The following is a 10,016-nucleotide window of genomic DNA, read 5'->3' on the forward strand; positions in this document are numbered from 1 at the left end:
GGCGCGCAGAGGAGTGCGAGGGTGAACAAGAGACGAGAGGACGGTGGGATGTGCAGAGCAAGGTACGCAACACGAAAACGCCGAGGCATTTCAAAACCTGGGGAGGAGAAGGGAAAGCGCTGTTTCCTGCTCTTTCCTGGCACTGCGGCTGTCTTCGGTTGCCAGCAGCGTGTTTTTGGACCCTCTGAAACGTCACGCAGGCGTGCAGAACTCTTGCACATTGCCACGCTGCCACCCCCCTCCTCATGCGGCCGTCGAATTCGTTGCTGGTTCCCGCCGGAATTTCGTATGACGCAGACACGTAGAATCATGCTTCGTGTAAACTAAACTTTTAATACATTATTTCTATGGGGAGTTCGTCGGGACCGGGCAAATCCATCGTAAAATGCAGGATGTTGCATAAACTGGGGACACATAATCAAGGTTCCACTGCATAACGCTTTTCTCAGGGGATTTTTTTTCTTGTTTGCATTTACAGTGTTCAAAGTTCTTCAGTCACTACTTTGCATATCATTGTACTTGTCCTTTTGAATGATAAAATAAAATAATTCTTCCCTTTAATGTTGATAAATGTTAGTGATTGTACATATTTGTAAGCGTCTACTATTTCTAGCTCAGTTGCAATCACTATATGCATTCGGTTACTCCAGCTTTGTTGCGGAAATCTCATTCAATGCTTTTCTGGAATGCTTTCAGGATGTACTGAAGGTAGAACTTCTCCAGTTTCGGAATATACTCGGCAAGGAACTGCTCATCCCGGGGCACTTTGACAATAATGTACTGTTTCCTCAAATACACAAAAAGATGTCTCGATTACATTCAAGATGTACATGAGGACCATTATCTGAGTGTAATAACTGTGACTCTTTTTTTAGGAATAGGTGTCCATCGACACACTTGACATATTTTACAAAGCTTGTCTCTTGGTGCCTGTTAATTAGCTTTGAATCCCGAAGAGAGTTCAGGCACTTGATTTCCACTAAGCCGTACCCATCGTCGCAGCATAGAATGTCATCTGGACTGCAGCTGAGCCATGGTTGGCTCAGCTGTGATCTTATTACTGTGAATATTTTGTCTGCTGTGCTGAAGACAAGCTTTAACTTCTCAGTGATTCGAAGATAGAACAGCATAAGCTGGCCCTCGAAAGAGGATGCATAAAACACTCCAGCATATCTTCAGATTGCATAAAACCGGTCAAAACCTTTTGAACCAGAATGTTTCAGACCGAGTCGTTGCGACTGCTTGCATCAGTGACTTGAGTATGCGGAAAATGTTCAGTGACATACTCTTTTCTTAGGTGAATGGTGCCCAACCCTGAGAAAATATCTTCAACCATGTCTGCAGCATTTGCGAGTGATTTCAATTTCTTCATGACGGATAATACGATGCTTTCCTTTCCAATAAGCTTCAATGTTTGCTGAGCCTGGCCGTGAAGAATTTGGTGTACTAGTGATCTCACCACTGTGAATATTTTGTTTGCTGTGCTAAAAACAAGCTTTAACTTCTCAGTGATTGAAGATAGAACAGCACAAGCTGGCCCTCGAAAGAGGATGCATAAAACATTCTAGCATATCTTCAGATTGCATAAAACCGGTCAAAAGCTTTTGAACCAGAATGTTGCAGACCAAGTCGTTACGACTGCTCGCATCAAGCGGCACCTTGGTGACTTGAGTATGCGGAGAATGTTCAGCGGCATACTTTTTTCGAGGGTGAATAGGGCCCAATCCTGAGGAAATATCTTCAACCATGTCCGCAGCATTTAGGAGAGATCTCAGTTTCTTAATGACGGATAATACAACGTTTTCCTTTCCAATAAGCTTCAATGTTTCCTGAGTGTGGCCATGAAGGATTTGGTGTACTAGTGATCTCACCACTGTGAATATTTCGTCTGCTATGCTGAAGACAAGCTTTAACTTCTCAGCAATTTGAAGATAGAACAGCACAAGCTGCTCTTGGATGTCACTAATGACACCGTCTCTGGGGAATCATCCCCACTATTACTCTGTGCATACGGTAAGTGTGCTTCCTAGCTGTTGGCAAAGTAACGACAAAATGATGCCGCACAGTTTCCGATCCTGCTTATCACACGGAAGTCCGACTTGCAGCTGTGGACACTCATATGGTTCACCACTTGTCTGACGGACGTGCCTTTAAATGCACATCTTGGGCAGTGAACAGCAGGCATCACAAAAAAAAAGAAACGTAAGTCGCGCAAGATACACCAGCAGAGCAGTCGTAAACCGTTGCGTCACTGACGAGCCACACCACTACAGTGGCCTTGAAGTGGGTAGTGGGCTCACCGGCCGCTATTGCTGATGCACTTCATGTCTATGTGTTTAGATGGCGCTTCGGTCGGCTCCTCTTCAATCTTTCCTGTGCGCTTCAATGATCGCACCGATGTAGGCAAGTGTCCCTATTGAAAATTCCATCAAGGTACGTAATTTGGGACCACTGACTGCCAGTCAGCAGCCCTGGTGGAACGTGCTCTGATGGTCCATCAGACGACGTCTGACTGCCACTGATGGAATGTCCCAAATTACGTATGTGGTGGTCTTTGATGGAACTTACTGTGATGGTCTTTGATGGAACGTATTGTGGTGGTCTTTGATGGAACATATTTGACGGAAGGTGTGATTGTGATCACTGCTGAGCTGATAGGATAGGCTAACCAGATTGCAGCGTTGCCAGAGAAACTATTACATACTTTCAATTGCCATAGGATCACTGCAAGTTAACTTCAAGGAGAAAAGCCAATAAAATGACAAGTAAAATGCAAAATCAAACCTGTTGTATCTTTATTAGGTCACAGAAAACGCCTTCCTTGAGCGATGCTCGATCTGAAAAGGTAAAACAAACAGCACTGTTAGAATAAATTAAGTTAAAGCAAGTGGTAACTGCAATGGTGTAACTGACAAGTGGTGATTTGGAGCTCTTGTAGCAGGCAAAAACTGGTTTTGGGGCAGACATTCTCACTTTCGGAGCAAACATTTTACCAATGTTATTGCATCATTACCAATGCAGAAGTTCAAAAATGCTATAACAACTTGGAACCTAATGTCGGTGCTGAAAGCTTCTCAGCAATGGTGACAGCTGCTCATATTGAATTCGAACAAGGGAATTTCATCAGCAAGGGCAGCATTTATATAAAAGCTCGCATTCCGAGATGGCCATCTTGGATGGCTATGAAACGGTTCACAAGCCGAGGTGGCCATCTTGCATGGTATGAAACGATTCACAAGTCCTTAAAATGAATGTAATTCATGACATCAAAAATCGGAAAAAGTGTGTACCCATCCTTATTTCTTGTTTCTTTCTTTCACTTTTGAAATTTGTGTTTTTTAGGCAACAGGGACATTCCTTCACAAACGGGCCCACGTGCACCCAAAGCATGTTCCAGAGAAATGACCTCGATGACTGAACCTTCCGGGACGACCATATACACTTTAATTCACAAAACGCATGCGACTCAGCTGAAGCTAGAGAGCAAGCATGCATGCATGCTACGACAGGCAGCCCTGGCTTCTACGGACGAACGCGAGCAGCAGACATATCTGAACTACGCTCGCGGATGCTTTTTGTCGGCGCTCTTCATGAAACAATAATAATGAGCTGCGACATAGCGGTAATGCCAATAGCCCATCTGTAAAAAAATTTGCCCTCTTTTACGGAGAAATTCTCTGGCACCTATGCTGCCGGAAAGGTCATCCGTAATTCTAATCACGAAAAAATCCTTTTAAACACGTACACAATCCGTAAATAAAAGGACATTCCGCAAATCAGATTATGGAAAGTGCTCTACTATCCGTAACGCTATTCAAGAGCTGTCCGTAAAACAACGGACTGGAATATGCATTCCGTAAAACCCATTGCGGAAATCGCTCTAGTACCCGTAAAAGTGCCTAAAAGTTGTCGGTAAAAGGGCAAACAGAGTAGGCTTTCCGTAACTTATATTACGGAAAGCACTCTTGAGTATCCGTACTCCTATGCGGAGCACAAGTTTGTCTGCTTCTTGCACAGGGGTTGCGGTGATGTCAGAAGGCAGAGCTCTTATTGGCTCATTGAACAAAAAAAATAGGGGGTCGACCTCATGGTGTCTAGCATTGTGGTCTACCCACTATATCCTTCCAGTCAAAGCCAATGAGAGCTCGTCACCGTTCTGACATCACCGTAATGTCTGTGCAAGAAGCAGACGACTTGCTTTCCGCATTGGGCGGTGTCAATAGAAAGGTGGGCTGTAAAATGAGCTAGAAGAATTAATGCCTTCATCTAGCAAGCTGAACTTATCAAAGGTTTTCTTTTTGTGACACAGATTCCCATGAAAACTATCAAGGTGCAACTCCAGTCTGTGAAAAATAGAACTACATTATTTAAATTTGACAATGGGCACCAATGTATACAATCGAGAGCTGCCACAACCTGTTGTGGAAAGCAGGCAACACAGCTGAGCAATGAATCTGCAGCAAGTTTCCTCAATGTCAGTTTTGGCATTCAGACCAATGTGCAGAATTATAGAAGGATTACAAAACATTATCTGCAGTCTGACTGACCACCGCAGTCATTGCATTTCTAAACAGCGATATAAAGCACCTTCTCGACAACACCAAACGTCACTCACTCATCTGCGTCGGCACTCATGCTTGAAAATATAGAGAATGCTGTTTTCATATTCCGCAGAGACGGAACTGTGCCTTTACATGTCACAATGGTGTTCACTGCTAAAATAGACCTTTGGTAAGAATATGAGCTCAATGCTTGCAGGTGCAGATTTCTCCAGTTCATTTAACAGCCAGTCCCTTAGTGATGCTGCCCTATACATAAAGTAATGTTCATTATGACGCTGATACAACCAGGTTTTCTATAAAAAAAAAAAAAGTTGCAGAATTTTGAATTGGAAAAGGATCTCTTTAAACGAATATTGAGTACTCTTTCCTATGCTGCTTGCAGCAATCATGCAATGTCACCTGAATAATTGATGAGAAAATAATAAAAGTACCTTCGAACACTTTATTTGGGTCCTTGAAGACCCAAAGTAGAGCCCCCCGTTGTGTTTGGCCCTTGTTTTCAGATGCTGCATGTAACATGATGTGCTAAAGAGAAAACAGATAAAAAATAATTAAATATCTATATCAGATCAACAAGATGTGCAAATTGAGCTTGTGCATAAAACACAGCCCCCCTCAGCCCATTTAATTATTAGCCATGAATCTTATACAAAAGTCAAATGGACATTGCCTCTAATTGTTCATCCTGTGACCCGATATCTAAAACCAATGTTTGACTTGAGGGTCTTGTTCTCCTATTCCTTAGTCAAAACCGATACACTTCAAGCCTAAATTCATTCGAAAGTTAGAAAAAAAATTCAAGGCCGGAATTGCAATAGTGATTTGGTTTATAATGTGAAGCATTTCTTGAGAACTGATGAACCAACCGGAAAACTCTATCCAGTTTGAGTAATGCTTTATTTCTAAGGTTCATGAGATGTTGCAGAAGAGTCTATGTAGAACTGGCTAAGCTCATATCCCAGACTTTCATAAGTTTGGGCAGCCACTCAAAATCTCCCATTAGAACGAAGGGTTAGTTGCACTCTTTCTCGTTGTCGAATCAGGTGGTCAGCCTCGAGTGCTTAGTGTGTGTGAACATAGAAACTCGATTTTCTCTTTAGATATCCCTGAAGGTTTTCACAGACCCGAGCGGGTGAAAGAGTGCATGTGTACTAAAACTGCTATCAAAAACTGGGGACTAAGCAGTAGCTTAGTCCCCCAGTCCCCAATCTTACAATTTGGGAGCTCCATCCTACCCACGTTTGAGCACACCTGTGCACACGCTTTTGAGTTGAGCGAGTGGTAAAAATTTACAGAGTATTTATATATGGCATGCAAGTCTGTCTGCAAGCTCCACACTTTGTGCACCTGACTACCCCCAAAATGTGATCTAGCCATTCTCTTTACCCCAAGTGCCTACCACTCAAGGAGCTTGCTTGGCCACCTCGTCAGCGCATTTCTTTTGTTGCCCGTTGAAAGGTGGAGCCTTCTTCATAATTTTCTCTAAGAGACTGTTCCGATGTGTGCGAACGATGCATTTTGGTGTACCTGCATGCCATACACTCCAATTTACAAGTTGGATTTGGAGCTGACAAAAGCATAGGGTCAGATGCACAATTTTAAAAAGCTTTCTCTCTGCGTGAACACTCATACAAACCAAGCTGTCATCATGTGCCTCTGCCGTTGCCTGTGCTAGAGTCAAATCGGTCACACAAACCATAAAACAGACCAACTGACTGGTGAAAAGTGACAAAAAGGTTCGCCCACAAATGCTGTCGAATTTAAAGTGAAAATAGGTCAAGCCGAGACAAGCAACCCATTAAAAAAAAGGATGAAACTTTCATTACACCAGTTATTTTATATCTGCAAGAAATAACTATGTGAAGCCAACCGCATAAAATTAATTTATAGAGACCATATCGGGTCTGCACAGATGAGGAAAAAGCCAATCTTGTGGAAGGCCTTCTTAATAACTGTGGCCTTTGGTCTAGTGAAGCTGTACAAGTTAGGATAGAATAAATGTTAGACACAGATTTTTCTCCATACATTGGGGACAAATAGACGTCCGACTATGACTGTGGAGGTGAGGGGGACACAGGCAGCAGCCGCATCTTTTTTCTGAGTGCACCTCAACCAAGTCGTATTAATTTGGGTTGTGGGGACCTGTACCTGCATGTCTTGGCACAGAAGTCCGCCGAGCACAGAGATTTCTGTGCCAAGACATGAAGGCCACAAGACATTTTTCAAAGAATTGGGCGGCTAGCAGGACTAGTGAGCAGCGAAACCACTGCCACCCACCGTGGGAAAAACCCTGGTTAGATGTGATCAATATTGTCCACAGTTTTCAGAACGGTGCTGTCAGTCACATCAAGTTTGCTTTTCTCTCAGACCATGCTAGATTTTAAAAACTGAACTATTTACTTGCCAGCAAAAAACATGTGCAGCCAACTCCACAAAATGACTTTTTCAAAGTGACCAATCGTCAAAAACTGCTCCACGTAGTACAATTCCAAATGTAGTTCCTGAAAAAAACAAACACGAATGACAATCTATACAAATGAGAGTTGCTTAAATCGTAGCTGGCTATAACTATCCAAGGTAATCCTGCAGTACAATGGCCACAGGAGACTGCCAGAAATCAGCTGACTTGTGCTCCAAGAAATTCCTACAAACGAGACTTAAGAACCATGCAGTTCCCTTTACTTAAAGGTTACCTTATAATGTGTTAGAATATACAAGAAAACAGATTTCAAATCTTAGAGCAAGACCTTGTAGGCATCGACATAAACTAAGCGAAAAAAATTATGCAATTAGAGGACCCTTACAATATTTGTTGCCGTGGGCAAGACACTTTATATAAAAAGACTACCTAAATAAGCTAGTTAAGAAAAAAGTAACCTATAACAGTTACTCCTCAGAGGTAATTCCATTATTTTACTTTACTTCTTTTATTAAACAAATAAACAAGGAAAACTAGGAACCAGCTATGCTCAGGTTTTTTGCACAAAGTGCCTGTATCAGTGTTATCACATTTTATACTAAAGCAGCAGTTGCTTTTCTAAATTTTTATTTAAAAGTTTTACTTTACTGAAGGCAAGCATATCCATTTCCATCGCTGAACAAGCTTTCAACTGGCACACTCGGTGGAATGGCTTGCATGCACAAGGATTTGTTCCTGGTTAAAACCTCAACAATACACAAAGCCATTGCCTCTGAGGTTACTTTTGTCCACCACTGCTCCTCACTGTAAGCACAACTGTTGGAGGGAGTTGAAAAAAATATTCTCCTTGTTTATCTGTTGTCAGTGTTTTCTCCGCATTGCCAGCTGCGCTTTGTCATTGGCACTTGTCATACATAATCCGAAATGCATAATCTTTTTGGTCATTGTCTATCCATGACAATCTAGATATAAGGTATATGCATCAGATCATGCTCCTCAATGTAACTGTAATTAGAAAGATCAGAAAAATAACTACAAAAGAACACTGCTACTTTTTTATTCAGTAAAAATAACGTGATACAGAACTTACTTCCCACAAACTTAGCGTGTGACAGTTAGTGTTACCAAGAAAACAATTGTTACATCAATATGTTGCTTGCAACGTGTCACTACTTAATACTACCTGCGATTCAAACATGGCAAGTTCATCGGCTACAAAAAGCCAGCAGCAGGTGACCTAGTATGTTTGAATTTAGCTATAGTAACTAGATTCAAATGAATTCAGCATATTAGGTTTGAATCTAGCTATAGTGTATAGTAACACCAGTTGGGGTCAAAACGATGTTACATGCGACGGACACTACTACAAAACTTGTCGGAAGTGACACCAGCTGGATCAGCGTTGTCTCCCTCTCAGAGTCATGCTCGATCTGTAATAACTAACTTTTTACTTACCATGAAAATACACCAGCGAAGTTGACTCCGTAACTCGACTTGTTCAAATAGTTAAATCATAAAACGTTGCTCGACGTTTCGAGATGCTAACTGTATCTTCTGAAAAACAAGACATACACAAGACTGTCAGAATGCCAGTTAAAGCAAGTGAGAGTAGCTTAAATCGCAGTTGGCACTGGACATGCAAAGTAACCCTGCAGTGCAAGCATGTGTGCAGGAGGCTGCAAGCGATCAGCCAACTTGTGCCCTGAAAAACCTCTACAAAACAAGAATGAACCATGCAGTTCCATTTTGAAGTTAACTCATAATCTGCTAAAATATGCGTTAGAAAAAGGCTTGATACATGTTCAAACTGGGGCTTTAGGGGCAACATGTTAGATGTGGCTGATATTGCTACAACAGTTGTCGAAAAAGTGACATCAGCTACATCAGCGTTGCCTCCCCCTCAGGGACATGCTCAATCTGTAAGAACTCAGACTCGTGAACCATAAAAAAAAAAAAAGCGAAGTTGACTCTGTAATTCAACTGGTTCAAATGGTTAAATCATCAAACATTGCTCGACGTCTTGAGGTGCACACTGTATTTTCTGAAAAACAAGACACAAGATTGTCAGACTGTCAATTCAATCAGGTTAGAGCAGCTTAAATAGCAGTTGGCACTGGACATGCTAAGTAATCATGCAGTGCAAGCATGGCTGCAGGTGGCTGGCAGACCGGCCGATTTGTGCTTTGAAAAACCTCTATAAAACAAAAAGAAAGAACCATGAGGCTTCACTTATTTCAAAGCTTAGAAGTTACTATTTAAAGGGGGGTGCGACGATTTCCGGACTTCGGTCAAACATTCGTGGAGGTTGCTCTCTGACACTTCTGAAGTAAAGAACAGGAAACCGATTTCGCCTGCGCGTCCTAGTTTTTGCGTAAAAAAAAAGATAGCTATTGGCATTTCGGGCACCCCTCAACTCACTCCCAGTCTTCAGGGTCACACCTGGTCGCAGTCCTAGCGACGTCATTCGGAGTGCCGTGTAGGTTCCCGTGTGCTATCTCAGAGCACACTTCCTTTCCCTCTCTCTGCTGACATTAGCGGGCGTTATGCTGCAGCTTGGAGCCGAGCGAGGGCACGTAATCTTCTAGCCGTAGTTCCTTCGGATGCCACTTGCGGCTGCAGGTGGGGGGAAAAAGCTGGGCTTTTGTTTTGCGATTATGCAGCGGAATCGCAATATTCTTAATGAAGGAGATGTTTTCTGTATCCTCCGGGACGTGATAAACAACGTAAAAATGACGAGATGCAAATTCTCTTAATCATAAAATCGTTGCACCCCCCCTCTAATAATAATACATTTAAATATCAAACGAATAATTATTTTGTGCGAGAGCAAGGGGCAAAAAAGTTGCAAGGAGATAATTTGTAAAGTGGCAGGATGCCGGTTGCTGTAATTAAACAGACGCAGACTCCTAATAACACGGGATATGAATACCATATGTCGGCCACATCTGTCTTGACACTGTAGCACTCGCACTGCGTGCATGCATCACCGGTTCACAGCAGCGTACCGCAGCAAATCATGTAATCGCTCTGGGGCT

Source organism: Ixodes scapularis, unplaced genomic scaffold (genome assembly GCF_016920785.2).
Source record: "Ixodes scapularis isolate PalLabHiFi unplaced genomic scaffold, ASM1692078v2 PGA_scaffold2__306_contigs__length_199485367, whole genome shotgun sequence".
Lineage (NCBI taxonomy): Eukaryota > Metazoa > Arthropoda > Arachnida > Ixodida > Ixodidae > Ixodes > Ixodes scapularis.